A 20,730-nucleotide genomic window follows, 5' to 3' on the forward strand; every position below is an offset into this window, starting at 1 on the left:
TAGGAATTCCAAAAATAAACAGAGGAAAAACTGAGGCATAGAGGGGCAACTTGTTCAGGATCACACAGGTGCAGTATGTAAGAATGTGAGTTTGAACCCAGGTCTGTCTGGCTCTAAAACATATGCTTCTTCCATTGACTGTGGCTGCTCCCTGAACCCTCTAGCTGGTGGTGGCCTGCACCTGGCCCCATTATATGGGCAAACTTAGGGGAAAATTACCAATTCCACATGGAGGCCCAGCTCTCAGCTTGGCCCAGATAGCTTCCCTGGTGGCTGTGAGGAGTGGGGTGGGGACCAGGGAAGCGTGCAGAGAGAAGCTGAGTGACCATCAGCACATGTGGGCTTTGGACAAGGCAGCCGGGTGTGCCTGGGGACGAGGTTCCCAGCAGGGTGGGGGCTGAGGAAGGATGCTGTCAGCTTGACCCACACACTGCATAGGACACACGTGCACAGTGATCCTGGGACTCTTGCACATAAACATACATCCTCAGTGGTTTGTGGGAGCTGTTGCACACACACAGGAGTGTGTGGCACACTTTCATGTGCATGTTTCACATGCTGTGCACATGGGTTTTAGGTTGGCTACAAACACACAACACATACGTAAGGAATCAGTGGAGTGGTTACACACAGAGTCCCAATGGTTTGTGGGTCATTACACACACGCACCGTCAGAACCACCAAAAATGGAGTGATGGAGAAACGGGAAGACTATTTGTAAATTTGTTGCAGAACAAAAATGGTCCAGGACCTGGGCAAGCCCCAACCCAGGAAGCCCAGACCACCCCCCCTCCCCAAACCCACTCACCCTGGACAATCAGTGCCCCTCTGCTCTCTGGGCCCAGGACCTGAACTACTCATGTATACACACAGAAACACACACACACATACACGCCTTGGAGAGAGCTTGCACTGACTCAAATGGATGTCTTCCACGAAGATGACATACAGAAGGCACATGGGCCTTTCCAATAAATGTGCTCACTCACACAGTAGTCCTGTGGACACACAGCCTTTCCGCGAACACATCCATGCAAGACCTTCACACACCTATGCACGGGCACCGATCACAGATACACATACAGCCATCCATGGCCCTCACACAGACCCATGGATACACACATAAAACAAGATGGCAATACAAATGCATACACAAATCAAACGCTCATACAATAACAGGAGTGAGCGGACACAGACACACCTCCCCCGTCACAGAAGGAATCCCCGCAGCACAGACCACTGCCCCTCAACCTTCCATATTGGCAAACAAGGCCCAGGCTTGCCCCATCAGCTCTACTCCTTCCTGGCTTGAGCCAGCCCCTGCCCTGCCTGCCGCAGCCTGCTTGGGTGCGGCCCCGCCTGCTCCAGCCCCAGCTGCCAGCTCAGCACAGGGCAGGTTGCCCGGTGCTGCCGGCAGCTGCTCCAGCACGTCGCAGGCCCCACCCTCTCCTCCCAGGCCTGCCACCTCAGCATCTGGGCCCCAGCCTGGGCTCTACCTCGCCCATTTCTGCAGACAGTGGGCAAGGTAGCTGATCCCCAGAGCTGGGGACCCAGAGGAGGGACTCCCGGCAAGAAGGGGAGGGACTGTCCACCCACAGCTTCCCACCACCCCCTGGTCCCCTCTCCTTCTTCAGACTGACCCCTCCTCACCAATATTGGACCCCCACAGTAACAGGGAACTTCCTGATTGCAGTGAGCAAACACACCCAGAACTACAATTCTGTCCACATTGTCCCCTACCCCACAGACATCGGTCCACACACATGGGCTTTCACGCACACACACACCACTGGCCCTCCTCACAGTACCATAGCTCCCCACCCCGCACACACCACCACTCACTCACTCATCCAATCCCAGCACAGTACCCAGAGGCCAAGCACCACCAGCCACACAGAATCCCATCACACACACAGGACTTCATGCAGTCTCCCTAAAACAGGCACAGTAGAAAACAGTGCCCCGGGCATGTCCAGTCGCACACCCTTGCGCAGCATCCCTAGGCATATTGAATGGTCCCAAACAGTCATGGTAGCTCTCCCCAGGATTGCTGGTTCCAGGGGAGCAGGTCTCTGCACTCCCCGCCACCTTGTGTTTGCAGTTCCAGGACACTGTAGTGAACTCCTGCTCTGTCCCTAGTCTGATGCCAGGATGAGCCTAGCTGGGGCAGAGCACTGGGGGATGTCACCCCTGAAGCCATGCCCTCACACAGACTGGCCCTGGGCATGAGCAAGAAAAGCAACACTGGCCAATGGCTGATTTGGGCCCAAGGCCTTAGGGACCTGAGGTGGACAGGAAAGAGGAATAGGCCCTGGGCCTGCTGCCCAAGGAGGGGGCCATGCAAAGGCCTGACAGACCCAGTGGTGGAAGAGGGGCCGTGGCAACATGGTGGCAGAGGCATGAGGGATAAACCTGTGTCCAGTAAGGCCCCTAGAACAACACTGGGGAGACCCAGACCCTAGAGGGGAAACAAGCAGAGGTCTAAAGGCCCCCAGACATCCCTCCCCATGCCCCTCTCTCCCCTCTCTCCACTTGAGAGTCAAGCCATAGGCATATAACAGCCCCCACATGGGCCTCAGGGCTGGCCCTGCTCCTTCTTGATCCGGGTGCTGGCAGCATGATGAGCATCAGTCTGTATGCTCATCAAACTGTACCCTTATGACAAGAATCCTTCTCTATATATATGTCATACTTGAGTGAAAGTATTTTTTTAAGTAAATCCCCCACTGCACATGGAGCTCTGTGTGTTTCTTGATGTGAACCAAATACCTGTGCCTGTCTGTGCCTGTCTGTGCCTGTGCACATACCTCCCAGGTGAATGATTGTGTCTGCTGCCTCTGTATGTGCACCTACCACACACACATGTATGCGCACACCCATGCCCCACCCATCTTTCCCTCTGTGGTGGTGAGGCTGCAGCTAGAGGTGGGGAAGAGGATGCAGCCATGCTTTCCTTTCATTTAAACAACAAATATTTATGATCAGCCTCTCTGTGCCAGACACAGGGATACAGGATGCATTCCAGACATACTTGGGCCTCACCAAGCTCACCATCAGCTGGGGGAGACTGCAATGGGGTTAAAAGGGCCATGTGGTGGAATGTAGGGGGATGGGGGAGCCCAGCCTTGGAGGGGTTTGGGGGGACTTACAGACGGGCCAGACAGGAGGCTCACACTGCACGCAGAGACAGAGCATACACAAAGAGAAATGAGGGTATGTGGCTACCTCCAGGAACCTGCAAGGAGCTTAGCAGCCGGAAGGGACAGGGCGCCAAGGGAGGGTGGAGGTTGTAGCTGCAGAAGTGGTCTTCAGCCAGGTTAGGCAGGGCCTTGAGTGCCAAACTCAGCAGTTGGGCCAAGGTGCGACATGATCAGAATCAACCCAAAAGGGCGCTATGGAGGCAGGAGGATTGACGGGAGTAAGAACACCCTAGTTGTCACCCTGGCTGTGCACAGAGGCGCAATGACTTCCCTCTCTGAACCTCCAAAACATCAGGGTGCCAGGCCTCTGAGCTGCCAACCCACAGTGGCAGCTGCATCTGACAGAGCACTTGTCCCCTCCTCCAGAGCTGGGAAGCTGGTCTCCAGCACCTGCTGTTCACACCCTCCTGGGCCCTGTCCACCTCCACCCCCTCCCCAGCTTCACCTGTCAGCCCCTCCTCAGCATAGCTGTCCTGCTCTGGCCTCAGCCACTCTGCTGAAGGAGCCTGGAGCCCACACCCTGCCAGAAAGGTGGGAGCCAGCCAACAAGCACCTAGCAGTGTGGCGCCCTCTAGGGGAGCCCCTGCAGGCTCTCCCCTGGAATTTAAACCTCTGCAGTGTAGCGGAGGACACACACCTTCAGGAACCAGGCTGTCCTGCCCTACTCCTCAGTGCCCTAGGCCCCCCACTCCCCACCACCACCACAACAATGGCCCCTACATTGCCAGGTGTGTAGGACACAGATGGACGGGGACCAAAATCCACCCTAAGCTCCACTCACCCTGCCCCTGGGCAACATCCCCCAGGAGGATGGGAGCTTCCTCTGATTTGCACAGAAGCACCGTGTGGGCTTGTAGTGGCCTGCTGCCCAGGGACCTCCCAGGTCTGTCCCCTGGAGGGGGTGGCCCTGGAATGCAGCAGGCCTGCCAGCCCTGCTCCAGGGAGCTTGAAAAGCAGCTTCTTCCCCTCTCCTCTGCTGCCCCCCAGTGGACACCTGATGTACCTTCTGTTTGCTCTAATACAACCCCTCTCCACTACAGCCTAGTCTTAAGTGCCCAGTCTTCAGAGGTCCAAACAGGGTGAGCAGCAGGCTGCAGAAAAAGATGAAAATCCAGGGCTCTGTGTCCCTCGGGTCCTCACCACTGCACTGCCAACTAGTGCTGATACTAGAGTCTCAAAGTGTGACAGATGGAGGCGGGAGCTGGTATTGGAGATTTTGTTTCTCTTTTCATCTGCTTCCCTTCTGTCCCTGCGATGGTGCTGTGCATCCTATGCTGTGGGAACCAAGTTAACCTTGTCTCTGACCTTAGTCTTCCTACTTTGAACCAGAACCCAAAGACATGTTTTCTGTGGCTTGCCGTGGTCTTGTTACCTAAATGTTTGAATTAGCTGTCAACATTTAAAATGGATATTTCGTGCAAAAATCCAGATTTCTGATTTCTGTTGCAACTTTGAAAGTGCTGAGCACTCTGGGACCACATCACTATGTGTCTACATGGGCACAGACTGATAAAGAAGCTTCCCCAGTCCTGACCCTAACATCTGGGTAAGTGGGAAAGGGTGAAAAGGAAGGCACAGCTCCCCTGCTCTTCTGACCCAGCTCCATTCCGCCCCTTGTCACACATTTGGAGGATCCATGGACACCAGGAGGCTTCCAAGAGTCCAGCAGAAATATAATGTGAGCTACAAATGCAAGCCACTTATGGAATTCATAAAGCAAAAAGAAATGGGTGGAATTAATTTTAAGAGTTTATTTATTTAACCTAATGTAGCCAAAATATTATTTCAACATGTCATCAATATTAAAAATTATTATACTCTATTTTCATTTTTTTCTTGCACTGCTTTCAAGTTCTAATGTGTATTTTATACTTAACTGCACATCCCAAATCACATTTTAAGTCCTCAGTAGCCACATGCAGTGACTGATTAGACAGGGCAGATCTAGATATTTCCTCACTGCCAAATCAGTCATCCTTTGGCCACCATCAAGAATGGTCTGCAGGAGGTGGGGTCCAGGGAAGAAGCCCAGGCAGTTCCTGGAAGTGAGCTCAGGGCCATCTGGACAGGGAAGGGGAACAGTCAGGGACAGGCTCTGGCGGGGGGCATGTTTAGGGGGACAGGCTCTGGGTGGGCATGTTTTCCTGACCCCTTGGACTCATCACCAGGAGTGGAGGGGCACAGCTAGATGGCAACAGAGCAGGGCCTACTAAAACAAGAGCTCCATGGCAGGGATGCCTCTGGCCCAGGTATTTTAAGTAATTCTAGTTTGCCATAGTCCTTACCATTCCCTTTTGCAGTCCCAACAATGAAGTCAAATGTCAGATGCCATTGCTATACTTGGGCCATCTTCTAATAGAGATAAAAAGAAAATTAAACCATTCCTATGTGCCCATTATTTGTGAACATGAAGGATTTTCTTGTGGTTTTCATGTGCACACACTATGTGTCTATCCACAGTTCCTTACCCTAGACCCACTCTTCTCTTTTACCTTGGTTGTCTGGCCTCTGTTGGCATTTTAATTTGACCTTCTAAACCAAAAAAGCCTACAATTTGTCTACATTTGGCTGTTCCAGTAAGCCCTAAAGGTAGTCCAGTAGCTGGAGAAATGTCAGGGAAAATGTCCAGAAGGCAGGAGGAACAGGCTGCAGCGGGCAAGGTGTTTGGCTGGGAACTCCCCAAAATTCCCACCAGGGGGCACCCAAAGCCTGAGTAAAGTGGCCCATGGGCATCCAGGTGACTGAAGTTGTTCTGCCTGCCTCTCCCCAACTCCATGGTGTGCCCATCAGTGTGGCCCACTCCTCGGTCCCCATTTCTAATCCTGCAGATTTCCCCTAGGTTAAAAAAGTCTGGGCAAGTCAAATAATCCGGGGAAAGCTCCAGATTTGTTCTGATCCCAGCTCTGCCACCAAATAGCCCAGCAACTCTGAGCAAGCGACTTCTCATTTATAGGCCTCGTCCCTCACCTATAAATGAGAACTGAAACTTTCTCACATAAGACATGGGATAATCAAACGAGGCCGAGCTGCCCTGCCTCCTTGCAGATCCACCCCCATCATGACAGACACAGTAACTATCCAGATCCGGAAGTTCATGACCAACCAACTACTGCTGTGGAAACAAATGGCCTGACGTCCTTCACCCTGGGAAGGCAACAGCACCGAAGACAGAAATTCAGGAAAACTAGCCTAAACGTACAAGACCACACCAGAGGTCATCTCTTGGACTCAGAACCCATTTTGGTGGTGACAGGATTTACAGTTCTTTGAATTATGCAAAGAAAAGTGAACCCAAACACAGACTCACAGACATGGACTGTATGAGACGAAAAGACCTCCACAGAACAGCACAAGGAACCCAAGAACAGGATGAAGACAGGCAGGGGGACTGCCAGGCCCAGGGTGGTACTGGCGAGCGAGCTGGAGACTGAACAACAGGAGTGAAGATTCTGCAGTGACTTTATCTGTGGTGATTCTGCAGATTTTTCATGAGAAGATTAATACACTAAGAACTTCTATATTTAAAAAAACAAAAGCACTTTGAGAACAGAGAAGCCCAATACAGAGGCGAGGAAGAAAAGAAACAGAGTGGAGGTAGGGAGCAGCAGGGAGCAGGCAGATGCCGTAGGGCCCCTCTGCCTCCTTCCCAGCCCCACGCTGCTTCCGGAGGCTCCCTGGCCTCCCGGGGAGTGAGTGTGGCCTGCTGGGCTTGGAGAGAGACACAGAGGAAGCTGGGAGAGAATTCACCCTGAAGGGGCTCCTGAGGAAAAGAGCAGCAGGTGGCCCTGTTTACAGTCCACAGAACACCTACGCATACATTGCCCAGTTCCACCCTCAACCACCCGGCATGGTGCAGACCATCCCCATGCCACTGTTCAGAGGGGAGGCAGACTGTACACCATCACAGACCCTGGAGTGCCCACCCAGGGCTTCTGACCCTCACCCAGCAGCCCTCCACTGTTAGCCACGTGTCCCTATCAGTGAGACAGAGGGGCAGCAGGGAATAACTCCTGCCCAGTTCAGTGTGGGCCCTGGAAAAGGACAAAGTCTTCCTGGGGCTTCAGGAATGTAGAGAAGGAACAGGGTGCTGGAGATCGAAACAATGTAACAACGTATCCCCTCCACCAGGACCCAGTGATGTGGAACAGCTCATTGACCATAGCCATGTAGGCCCATTAGTTTACAAGAGTATCCAGGTAACCTTCACAGAGATAGGTTAAAATATAACTCGCATCCTGGCTGAACTTACAGAAAACTCCCACTGCAACAAGCATAAAACCCTAGACACCCGAGACCCCGAGCAGCAGCCTTGCCCCTCCCTGCACCTGTGGGGAGTTCCCTACTTTCTCTTATCCTGAATAAAACTCTCTCTGCAAATCTCCTACCTTGCTCGTTCACGAAGTTCATTTTTCGACTCCGCAAACAAGAACCCCAGCATCATTGATGGGGGCTCTTCCGGGATATCTTCACAGATGAGTATAGGCACTCAAGCTTTCCTTTTTCTTTCACCTTCCTTATACAAGGAAGAGGTCTATGAAATGCAGCACCGGGCGCTCGTCAGACATTTAAATGGATTAGCCCGGCCACCGGTCTCAAGTCTCGAGCGAGATAGGTTCCCCTGCGTCTCCCTCGGTGGATTCCCCGTCTCCCGCAGGAGCTGGGAAAGTCACCTGAGTGGAGGCCAGGATTCCCTTTCAAAAGCTCTCCTTGGACACGAGGGACTGAGGAAAGCCATGGGCAACTGTGAGTCTAAGCTGAGGCTACACTTCAGTGGCCTCTCAAAGGTCCACGTGTCTGAAATCAGGCCCCAACAGCCCAATCAGGTATCCATGAGGAGTCTCTCTCTCTCTCTCTCTCTCTCTCTCTCTCTCTCTCTCTCTCTCTCTCTCTCTCTCTCTCTCTCTTTCACTTCCAGCCTGCTTTTTCAGGCCACCCCAGCCTCTGGGTGAGGCAGGGGCTCTCCTTATTTCCTTTACACACTCTATGTGTGCCTCTAACTCCATCAATTTCATGGAACCCGATGCTCACCACCACAAGGTAGGAGAATCTACGTTTCACTCTTACTCTTGACTTAATACTGAACCTTTTTTATCTCATAAAAATGTGTCTGGGCCCCCGTTAGCCTCTTAAAATATGCATAGCATAGGCTACCAGTCTCAAGTCTTGGGTGAAAGGTTTCCCAGTGTCTGCGGCTCCTTGATTCCCTGCCTCTGAATGTCAAGGAATGGCTGAGCCGACTTCCTACTTTCCTATCCTAATCTGAGAACACCAAGGGCAGACAGGGCTAGTAGACAGTGGTCCTTGGATCTCGGCTCCAGTGATTGAACTGATGGCTCTGAGTGAACCTGTGGCTAGACTGCTGCCTGTGCAACAAGAGTCGCAGATGACCCCCGACCTCTTGTCTCACAAACCAGATTTCCTACAGCAGATGACTAGCACGATAATTCCCAGGCAGTGGCAAAAACTGGTGTTTAAGAGTACAGACACCCCCCCTCCATAACTGTCCATAGCAGCCTCTGTCTGAATTCTATCTCTGACCTTGGAAAAAGTTCCCCTGCTCCTCATGCAAAGCAGCCTTTCAAGGACTGCGCCACTTTCTCCTGTGTGGTAGGGAAGAGGTTTGTGAGGTAGACGCCATAGTCAGGCCCTTTATCTGGCTTCGGGACCTTACACAGGCTACACATTTGTTCCTCCTAGACAGGACAGGCATGGGAGTCGAGATGCCTCGCCCCTTCTGCAGTCTAGAGGACTTTTCTGGTCCCACTGAGCTGGCCTATGGCCAAGCTGAAACCTGAGCCCAACATGTAAACAGCCCACAGTCTCTAGTTGAAAGGTGTGAGGAAAGTTTTTGTGCTTTGTGTTGGGGAAATATATGCCGACTCCATGTCTCCACATTTTTTGGCAGAAGCATGTAGAGAAAGAAGGCAGCCCCTAGTCACAATCCCCAGATTTAGAGGTCTCTCTCCCACAAGTCCCACCTTCCTGCAGGGTCTCTCAAGGAGGGTGATTCCCATCTTATGGGAAAAAACCCTTCTCAAAATTGCAGGTCCAGACCTTCATAAACATTGTCCTTGGAATCCAAACGGCCCATTTGAACTCGGACCATGGCTCTATTCTATTGGCCTCTCTTCCTTGGAGGCAGTCATCCTAGGGCTGTGGCATTTCCTTATCTGCAGCCCCATGGAAGCGGAACAGGTTTGTAACTCTTACCGACCATTGCTCTGGCAGTAAGAGGTCACACAGTCCCTGCACTTAATTCTCTTGGATCAAACAGGCAGGGGCCTCTCAAGGGATGGTCCTACCCTATGGCTGACAGAGTCCCCTGAAATCCGAAGGGCATTAGCCCCAACAAATTTCAGGTTGAGGAAAGACAAATCCCCTTCTTCCCTTGTTGAGTTATGCATGAGGAAGCTATTTGAATGGTGCACTGAGGAGATCTACCACACACTCTGTGCCCAAGCATACTATGCTAAGGCCCGTGCAGAGGAAACTAGGGTCTTGATCAGAACTCCCCAGAGGAGAAGAGTAAGAGCATGCTGGTGAGGTCCCACTAGATCCAGAGCTTTGAAGCAACCCTTGCTTAGCGGGAAGGCAAGAGGTAAATCATGGTATGAGTCACGCTGGTAAGGAGCGATTAAATCCAGGAGGCCAGAGGGGCCAATTATCGCTGTTCGCTAAACCTCCCATCTGTTGTCGGTAGGGGGACGCCCCAGTACAAAGCCTCAGGCCAGGTGCTGGACAACTGTTCCTGTTTCCTTTTCCAGATGGGAGCTTCTTCTTCAAGGTTAAAGCCAGACATGCCTCCGGCGTGCATTCTGAAGAAATGGGAGCAGTTTGATCCCCAGACCCTGACAAAGAAGCACCTTATCTTCTGTACACAAGCTTAGCCTCAATACAAACTCTCTGATGGAGAGGCTTGGCCCCCTGAGGGAAGTATTCAATATAATAAGGTCATGCAGCTAGATTTATTTTACCTCAAGGATGGAAAATGGTCAGAAGTCCCATGTGTACAGGCCTTCTTTGCCCTTAGGTAAAGTAAAAGAATATGCCAACAATGTGGATTAATTCCTGACCGTATTCTGAATACTAATTCCTCCCCATCAGCCCCACCATATCCACCTTATCCAGGTCCAGGTCCACTTGCCAAGAACTCCAAAAGTCAGACCATGGAAGAATGACCACTCCAAGCATTGTTGGGCCAACCACCCTGCCAGGCCCCCCAGGGCGTAAAGAAAAGACAGTTATACCCATCCTTATTGCCCTTTCAAGAAGTAGCCAACAGAGAGTGGGGACCAGCTTGGGTCCATGTCCCCTTCTCCCTCCAAGACCTGAGGCAAATTAAATAGGACCTGGATAAGTTTTCAGATGACCCATACAAGTACATAGAAGCCTTCCAAGGACTTATTTTGACATTTGAGCTGGCCTGGAAGGATGTTATGCTTATATTGAACCAAACCCTTACCAAAGGGGAGAAAGAAAAAGTGATCAGTGGAGCCCTAGACTTTGAAGATGAATGGTACACTGTAGATGCAAGCAGCAAACCTCCAGAGGAACTAACCCAAGTCCCCACAGGCTCTTGGGCAGTGCCATTCACTGACCCAGAGTGGGCCAAGATACAGACAATGCTGATAACTGGCACAGGAACCATTTCATAATCTGTATCCTGGAAGGGTTAAGAAGAACACAAGTGAAACCTCTAAATTACTCTAAATTATTGGCCGTAATACAGGAAGAAAAGGAAAGCCCCTTGGCCTTTCTGGCACAGCTCAGGGAGGCCCTGGTGGAACATGCTTACACATCCCCAGGGTTCCCAGAGGGCCAAGTCATTCTTAAAGATAAATCACCCAATCAGCCCCAAATACCAGGAGAAAGTTACAAAAATTGGCATTTGGCCCAGAACAAAATCTGGAGAACCTCCTGAAGGGTTGCCACATCAGTTTTCTGTAATAGAGACGAGGAGAAGAGGGACCAGGACAGGAGAGACAAGCGAAAGGCAGAGGCATCCATGATGGCTTTGCAGAGAGTCAACTTCAGGCCTCCAACGCTGGAGAAAGGGAGACCAGCCCAAGGGACTGAGCCCATGCGGCTTGCTTCCTCTGTGGGAGGGAGGAGCATTTTTAGTGAGAGTGCCCTAGGGTTGGGAACCAAAAACCACCAAAGTCCTGCCAGCTCTGTGAAGGAGACCCCTGGAAATCTGGACTGCCCTCAGGGGCATAGGCAACTGGGGTCAGACTTGCAAGAGTGTGGTCATGCCTGAAGGGGCCCAGGGCTGCCCATGCCAGAGCCCCGGGTGATTCTCACTGTGGGGGGGCCACACCATTAATTTTTTGCTCGAAACAGGAACCACCTATTCGGTCCTCCTCCATACTCCCGGCCCTCCTTCCTTCCAGTCAGCTACTGTTAAAGGCATATCTGGGAAGCCCATGACCAAATATTTTATTCAGCCTTAAAGTTGTGAATGGGATTTGGTGCTGCTCTCCCACACCTTCCTAGTGGTCCCAGAAAGTCCGACATCACTTCTAGGCCATGACGTGCTTTCTAAAGTACAAGCCTCTGTGCATATGAACACAAAAAGGGACAGGCCATGCCTCCCCCTCGTGGAAGTAGACATTAATCCTGAGGTCTGGGCAACTAATGGGATCACTGGAAGGGCAAAATCAGCCCAACCAGTACAAATTAATCTTAAAGAACTTAATCACTTCCCTCATAAAAGGCAGTATCCCTTAAAGCCAGAAGCTCATGAAGGTTTAAGGCCAGTTATTAATAACCTAAAGACTCAAGGCCTCTTGAGAGCCTATAACAGTCCTTGCAACAGTACCACATTAGGAGTACAAAAGCCAGACGGAAGCTGGGGCCTTGTACAAGACCTATGAGCAGTTAATGAAGCAGCTGTACCCCTGCATCCAGTAGTACCTAATCCCTGTGCCCCGTTATCCAGGATTCCTGAGGGAGCAGCATGGTTTACTGTGCTAGATCTGAAGGATGCTTTCTTTTGTATCCCACTTGCACCTGAGTCCCAGTTTCTCTTTGCTTTTGAGGATCCTATAAATCCCTCAGCTCAGTTAACCTGGACAGTTTTACCCCAGGGATTCAGAGATAGCCCACATCTATTTGGGCAGGTCTTAACCAAAGACCTGGTGTCCTTTGATTCAAGGGAAGCAGAAATCATCCAATACGTGGATGATATACTTCTCTGCACCACCAGAGACAGAGTGTCAGGAAAGTACTCAGAGATTACTGAACTTTCTAGCTGAGTGTGGCTATAAGGTCTCCTGACAAAAAGCACAGACCTGTCAGCAGCAGGTGAAATACCTGGGCCTTATCCTCTCCCAGGGAACCAGAGGCCTGGGGGGGAGGGAGAATTTGGCCCATTCTCTGCCACCCATTGCCCTCTACCATCAGGCACCCGAGGGGATTCTTGGGCATCACTGAATATTGCAGAATTTGGGTTCCTGGATATGGAGAGTTAGCCAGACCCCTCTACCAACTCCTTAAAGAAGCCCACAGGGAAGCCACTATAAAACTCCAGTGGGAACCGGATGAGACTTTAAAGAAAGCCCTGCTCCAGGCCTCTGCCTTAAGCCTGCCCACTGGAAACCGGTTTAACCTGTTCATTACTGAGAGATCAGGAGTGGCACTGGGAGTACTAACAACCTCGAGGAGAAATGCAGCAGCCCGTAGCCTATCTAAGAAAGGAGCTGGACCCAATAGGTAAGGGCTGGCCACACTGTCAGAGGTCTACGGCAGCCGTAGCCCTGCTAGTAGCTGAAACTGACCCTGGGAAGAGACCTGATAGTGCATGCACCCCATAACATCACCAGCTTGTTGAACACCTGGGGGGACCTGTGGTTGTCAGACAGCAGACTACTAAAATATCGGTCACTCCTCCTTGAGGGCCCTGTAACCCAGTTGTGAACCCAGCCACCTTTCTACCTGAATCCATGAGCGAAGGACCTGAGCATGACTGCCAACAGGTCCTTGCCCTGAACTATTCTGCCAGAGAAGACCTAAAAGATACCCCCTTAGAGAACCCAGAGCTTGTCCTCTTCACAGACGGCAGCTCCTTTATTGAGCAGGGCCAGCAGAAGGCCAGCTGTGCAGTTGTCACTCTGTGGGACACTATCGAGTGCCAGCCACTTCCACAGGGCACCAGTACCCAGCTGGCAGAAATACTAGCCCTCACTTAATGGGTCCAAGCTGTGTCAAATCTAGAGATCCTATGGACCACTACAATATAGAACTGGTTTTCTAAATCCTTTTGGTGGAATTCTATTCTACTTATCAGGCTCATTATTCTTATACTAATTTTCAGTCCCTGTTTACTTAACCTAATAACACAATCTATTTCACCTAGAAGCCATAAGACTACAAATGGTGATGGAAATGAAGCCCAGAATGGAAATGTCCATTTTCCAAGGACCCCTAGATCGGCTGGCCAGCGGCGGAGACCTCACTGCACCTTCACTTGGCCCCCTCTCAGCCTGAGGCAGTCAGAGCGGTCATCACCCTATGCCCTATGTAAGTCCGGGGAAAGGAAATCCTGGGGCAAAATACCTCTAAAAACCAAAATCAGTCAAAGGGAGAAATAAAGTTTAAAATCCGTTTATTGCTTACAAAACTGCAGTCTGGCCCATCTCTCTCTCCAGCTCAAGCAGCAGCAAAAACCGGCCCTCCCCCTCACCTCTTGGATACAGATATGCCCTCCCGTGGCCCAGGTAATCACCCATTGATATGGAGATGAACTTCTCCAACCCCTGAGGAAAGATGCAACACTAAAGCCACGCTTCTTTTCACCTCTGAAACGTCGGTTGATATGCAGATGTACCAAAGCCAAGCGAGATATTCTGGAAATACTACAATTTTACCCACACCCCAACAGCATTTAGGGTCTCCGTAAAGGGGGGGAATGAGATAGGGAGGCAGCAGGGAGTAACTCCTGCCCAGTTCAGTGTGGGCCCTGGAAAAGGACAAAGTCTTACTAAGTCTTCAAGAATGTAGAGAAAGAACAGGGTGCTTGAGGTTGAAACAATGTAACAATGTATCCCCCCATCAGGACCCAGCTATAGGGAACAGCTTGCTGACCAGTCATGTAGGCCCATTCGTTTACAAGACTATCCAGGTAACCTTCACAGCGATAGGTTAAAATATAACTTGCATCCTGGCTGAACTTACAGAAAACTCCCACTGCAAGAAACCTAAAACCCTAGACACCCGAGACCCCGAGCAGCAGCCTTGCCCCTCTCTGCCCCTGTCTACCTGAATCCATGAGCGAAGGACCTGAGCATGACTGCCAACAGGTCCTTACCCTGAACTATTCTCCTACAAATCTCCTACCTTGCTCATTCACGAAGTTCATTTTTTGACTCCATGAACAAGAACCCCATCATCATCGGGAGATGCTGGATTCATCTTCCTAAAGCACTACCTCCAGCAAGTCACTTCCTCGCTCCCCACCAACAACTGTCCCCAGGGACACCACTGCTTCTGGGATCCAATACAAGTTTCTCAGCTCGGCATTCTGGCCCTCTGTGACTCAGCAAAATGTGCAGAAGACAAATGGCGGGGCTAGAAGAGATCTTAGCAACCCTAAGTCCAGTCCCTCTTTGTTCAAGAGGAGATGGAGGCCCAGAGAGAGGAGAGGGATTTTCCAAACTTCCCAGGGCAAGTCAAGGGTGGGAGGTAGGATGGGGTTGGAATCTCTGCTCATCCTCTGGGCAACTCTGGCAGCTACACCCCTGAGACAGGCTGATGTGCTCAGTATGTTAGGATCAGCTTCAACTGGGAGTAACAGAAAAACCCCAAGCAATGGCAGCTCAATCCAGACAGAAGCTTATTTCTCTCTCAATTTCCAGACATGTGGAAATAGTCTGTCCAAAGCTAGTATGGCATCCATGGTGCCATGGACCCAGGTCACATGCCTCCTTTGCTCTACTGAGGGTGGCTTCCATTCCCAAAGTCATCTCATGGTCCAAGATAGCTGCTGAACTGCAGCCATTACATGTGCCTTCCTGCCAGCAGAAAGGAGAGGTGAAAGAAGCAGCTCTCACTTTCTCCAGACACTTCCCAGAAGTTGCACCCTCCACTGCCACTTCTATTCCTTTATCGCATGTCACAGCAAACTGCAAAGAAGGCAGAAAAATGCAGACTTTATTCCAGGTAGCCATGTGCCCAACTGAAAGGTAGGGTTCCAATTACTGAAAGAAACAGGGAGAACAGGGATTGGGGACCCACAAGCAGTCAAGGCAGCACTAAGTCACCAGTGAGTCCACAAGCACAGTGGCTCCTCACCTTGCCATGTGCCAAATGTCCAGTCCTTCCACCCTGCTCCTGACAGTGTCTGGCTCACCCAGGTGACCAATGAAGGTTTGCTGAATGACTGAACAAATGAAGTAGACTTTTCTGGGTTGTGTATTGTTTTCCCAGATAAACTGGAAGTAGTTAGAAGCAAGGACCCTGTCTTAGGTGTCTGTATTAACCTCTGCCGTTCTCCTCCCTACCCTCTAGGCTCCAGGCACACACTGCTAGACACATTCAGGCCAAGCATGGCCCTAACTCTGCTCTTTCTACCCCTTCCCAGGCATTTAGAGAAGGCTATCTGTTGCTGACATAGGGCTAAGGCCACTTTGGAGGGAGATGCTTTAAAAGTCCAATATAACAGCCATTTCTAGACAAGGCCTGAGCAAACTGATCTATTTCCCCAAAAGGAAGGAGTTTAAAAGGATTAATATGGGAAGAAATAAAATTAAAATAAATAGATGACCATCAATATGGAAATCGTTCATCATTCTTTATTTAATAATTTTTTATTGACCACCTAATATGTGCCCAGCACTCTGCTAGGCAGTGATGAATCAGTGGAGAACCAGACAGTGATGTGGTCCTTGTCCTTATGGCACTTAGTCTCTCAGTTAAGGCTGACATTAACTTAAAGGTATCAGTGCAGATGAATGAATAACTATAATCTATGAGGAGAAAATACAGGACACTTTGAGGACTTACTGTAGAAAGGAACCCAGCCTGTGGTGTCTAGGAGGCTTTCCTATGGAAGCCGCATTTGACACACCCTCAGAAGAATTATTTGGAAGCTTCCAATGCATAGAAAAGGCAGCAAGTTCCAAGCAGAATGAACAGTGTGTACAATGGCCCTGAGCAGAAGGAAACGTGATGTGAGCTGAGTGCTGAAAAGCTTGCACGACTGAGTCAGAGCACAGGACACAGTGGCCAGGAGGAGTCCTCTGAGAGGTGGGTGGAGGCCGAGCAGGTGCAAGACTTGGGCTTTATCCCAGGTGTCAACATTAGGGGCTCTTAAGTAGCAGAATAACTGAATCTGATGTACATTCCTAAAAGTGTGCTCCAGTAGGAGGCCCAAGAGAATCATCTGTGATGCAGGAAATGTTCTATATTACAAGTATGAACCTAAGTAGAAATCCACCAAGCACTTTCTGCATTTTATTGCGTTTATGTTATACCTCAGAACAAAGGAGACTGTGATTGGCCCGGGCCCAGCGGAGAAGTGCCATGACTGGCAGGCCCACCAGAACTACAGGGTTAGAGCTGGGAAGAACAGCTCCTGCAAAGAGGGGTACATGGTGGGAGTGGGAGGGTTCTTTTACCAGAAGAGGACAGGGGTGGGCAGACAAAGCAACTAATACCCATCAACATATGCAAAGAGGTGGCACAATGGCTGGCACAGTGGCTGGCCCATGCTCAGCCATGCTGGTCCTCATCCCTCCTGCCCTTCCTCACAGGGTACTGCTCCCAAAGGCCTCCTCCATTCCTACCCATTTATACCCAGTCTCCTTGGCCCTCATCCTGAGCCCACTCTAGAACCCTTCTACTAAAGGGGATCATGAACCATCTTAGCCCAGATAACTTTGGGCAGCCAGGGCAAAATGTTGGAAAGACAATACATGAAGAGTGGTCCTCAAATGCTTGGAAGACTCATTTCATTCCTGGAGGGCAGAGAGGGATGGGAATAATGCCCAGCTCATCTTGAACAGTAAATATGGGCTTCAACACATGTGGACTTCCTAGAAAACTGAAATTCAGTCCCATAGGACAACCAGCTTTGTTTTTTAATGTCTATCAAAAATGTCAATGCACATAAATACACTTTGAGCAATTCCAGGAATTATTTAGCTATCCTCATCATGTGTAATATGACCTGTATCCAAGGATATTAAGTATAACATTGTTGTCAAAGCAGAAGATTGAAGAGACCCACCAACTGAGGATGGGCTAAATGGATTGTGACACCCCTTCTGTGGAATTGTGGAATATTATGCAGCTGTGGAAAAAGGTAAGGCAGCAATTTACATATCGATATGGAATAGATGTTGAGTGAATGGCAAAGCAAGACAGATAATATGTGTAGTATAATGCCTTTTGTAAAACATAATTATATGTGTTTGCACCTAAGGAATTGTATATACCTTAACTCTTACCTGGAATAAATTACAAGAAACAGATAATACTAGTTATCCTCTGAGAGAGAAACTGGGTGGCTGGTGAGGAAGGAGGCCCTTTGGGGTTTTCGAATTGTATACAAGGGACATTTATTACCTATTCAAAAAGAAAAGCAAGGTTAAAATTTTTGAACAATGTAAAAAATACATACATACCAACAAAAATCTCATATTGTACACAAGAACAGCCTATGCATCCAGACACCACTTCCATCACTTACAGTGCAGCCTTACACAAAGCCTGCACACAGAAAATGGGGGTTTTAATACCTGCCTCACAGGATCACTGGAAGACTGGAATGCAATGATGCACAAGATCTGCCATCAAGTAGGTATCTAAGGAATGTTATCTCCCATCCTTCCCCAGTGTCATCTAAACTAGGATTAGATGTTCAGCTCTTGCATTTTTTTTTTATTTTTATTTTTTTTCTGTAAATTGCTTCTTCTCCAGTAATAATTCATGGACTTAAACAGATCTGGCTCATTGTTTTCCACACATGCTTAGCGTTCTTTAGGAAGGAAGTACTATGGTTTCTTTAGCTAACCTCATGTCGATGGGCACTGTGGCTGTTTCCCATGTGCTGTTTTTTTGGGGGTTTTTTTTGTGAGGACATCTCTCATATTTATTGATCAAATGGTTGTTAACAATAAAATTCTGTATAGGGGAGTCAATGCTCAGTACACAATCATTAACCCATCCCAAGCCTAATTTTCGTCAGTCTCCAATCCTCTCAAGCATAGCGAACAAGTTCTTACATGGAGAACAAATTCTTACATAGTAAGTTACATGGTGAACAGTACAAGGGCAGTCATCACAGAAACTTTCGGTTTTGCTCATGCATTATGAACTATAAACAGTTCAAATATGAATACTCATTTGATTTTTATACTTGATTTATATGTGGATACATTTCTCTCTATTATTATTATTTTTAATAAAATGCTGAAGTGGTAGGTAGATACAAGATAAAGGTAGAAAACATAGTTTAGTGTTGTAAGAGAGCACATGTAGACGATCAGGTGTGTGCCTGTAGACTATGTGTTAATCCAAGCTAGACAAGGGCAATAAAACATCCACGTATGCAGAAGATTTCTCTCACAACAGGGGGGGTGAGGTTCTAAGCCTCACCTGTTGATCCCCAATTTCTCACCTGATGGCCCCCCTGCGACTGTGCCTGTCTTAGGTTGTTCCTCCCTTGAGGAATCTTACCCGTCTCTGGCTAACCAGTCATCTTCCGGGGCCATACAGGGTTGCATTTTTTAAATACTGAAAAGCAAATGGGATGGTGCCTCCTGAATGCTCAGGTCCTAGATCACACAGTAGATGCACAAACCTGGAAAGGAGGGAAAGGGAATTCTCCCTGGAACTTTCCTGCTTCTCTCTGAGCAAACACCTGGAGAACAGAAATTCCGAGAGGCTCTTGATGGGGACTTTGGCTGCCCCCAGCATGCCCACCACTTGGGGCAGGGCATGATAAGCCCGAGGATGGCTTCTAGGAGGACTGGGTGGGGTACAATTGACAATATTGACTTGGGGCCTCACTGGACAAGAGGTCCCTGTCACTGGGTGCTGCACCTGCTCCTGGAACCCCACAAGAGGCCGATCTCAGCAACAGAGGGCAGAAGGATGGTATTGTTTTATGAAATTTTTGTTTGCAGGTAGTGATAAAAGTGAATTTCCTTCTGCTAAGCTGCTGCAAAAATAGACAGCCAGCACTCTGGATAGTAGTACTGTTCATTTTATCGTTGAAGAGTGAGGTCCTTCAACGTGACAAAGTCCAGAACCGGGCCTTGGCCCAGGGACTGGGTAGGAGGGGTGAAGAGGTGGAATGCCTGGGTTGTCTGGAAGTAGCCACACCAAGATGGGCAGCAAGGGAGGTAGTTCAGGCCCTGGGTGGGAGCTCAGGGGCTGGGCAGCTGAGGGCCCAGGACCAGGAGCCCTAGGAGACCTCACAGCAGGGCCAGAACCTGAGCTTCCTGCCTGAGGCTGTCCTAGTACTGTACCCTCTGCATGTGTTCATTTATTCTCACTCAAAAGTACCACAATCTCAGCCACGCTCTATAAGGCCTTGCCCACACTAAGTCCAGTGTGTCTGCCTAAAACTCTGTGGTCCTGGCAGTGGAACCGAGTTCCAGGGACCAACTGCTCCACCAGCTGTGTCAACCTCTGGTCCTGCCCTAAACTTTGGAGACTGTGTTTCAACAGACAGGTGAACCCCTTTACATACTTCACAGAAGCTGTACACACCCATCTACACACAGCACGCCCTCCACATGCAAACACAGAATGCACACGCCCTGTACACACTCAGCTGTGTATATGATACAAGCACTGCATGCAAACCAGGAGAGAGGAGGTGGCAAGGAATAATGCAGGGTGGGTGCAGCCCTGAGTGGGGCTGGGAAGAGCCCATTGATCAGTGCCAAGTCCTGTACTGTCTTGGCTTCTAGATTGTTGCTGCACCCAATCGCTGGGAACGGACTCTGGGCCTCTGAAGGGATGGGAAAATCAGCAATCCTTTGTCCCCAGCTGCAAAGGAACCAAGAAGGTAAAAGGACATTTCTGGCCACCAAGGAAACGCCATGTGCCCAGCTGTACAGGCTTGAGAATTGGACAGGCCTAGGTTCGAATCTGAACAGCACCTTCTGGTTAGGCTAGTCTTGTTCTCTCTCAGGCTGGCTTTCCTCACTTGCAGATAGTCCCGAAACGAACCCCCTGTGATGTCTGCGGAGAGGAAACTAGACCTCTCTCCTGATGATAACTGTGATACCTGCTCAGCCTACCCCACGGGGTTTGTCGCACAAATTAAATGAAATGGAGTACTTCAGAGCATACTAATGACCAAGCCATCAACCAACTTTTTCAATAAAGAAGTCTCTGGGAACAGCCTGGAGAAGGCCAGATTTTGCTCCAGTGGCCCCTACTTCCCAGGCCCCTCAACTTCCAAGCCACAGGAGGTCTCCTACCACATCTCCCACTTTGTGGACAAAGGCCGCACACACCAAGGAGGGCTGGCAGAACCAGCTGAAGCTTTATTTTGGAAAAGACACTTGAATTGGCTTTA

General features: G+C 49.7%; 1 pseudogene; it reads left to right on the forward strand.

Moving 5' to 3' along the window:
• The first annotated feature begins 6,173 nt into the window (after positions 1-6,173).
• On the forward strand, positions 6,174-6,644 carry LOC118927185 (40S ribosomal protein S24-like; annotated as a pseudogene).
• Positions 6,645-20,730: the final 14,086 nt, after the last annotated feature.

The sequence above is a fragment of the Manis pentadactyla genome, chromosome 10 (genome assembly GCF_030020395.1).
Source record: "Manis pentadactyla isolate mManPen7 chromosome 10, mManPen7.hap1, whole genome shotgun sequence".
NCBI lineage: Eukaryota > Metazoa > Chordata > Mammalia > Pholidota > Manidae > Manis > Manis pentadactyla.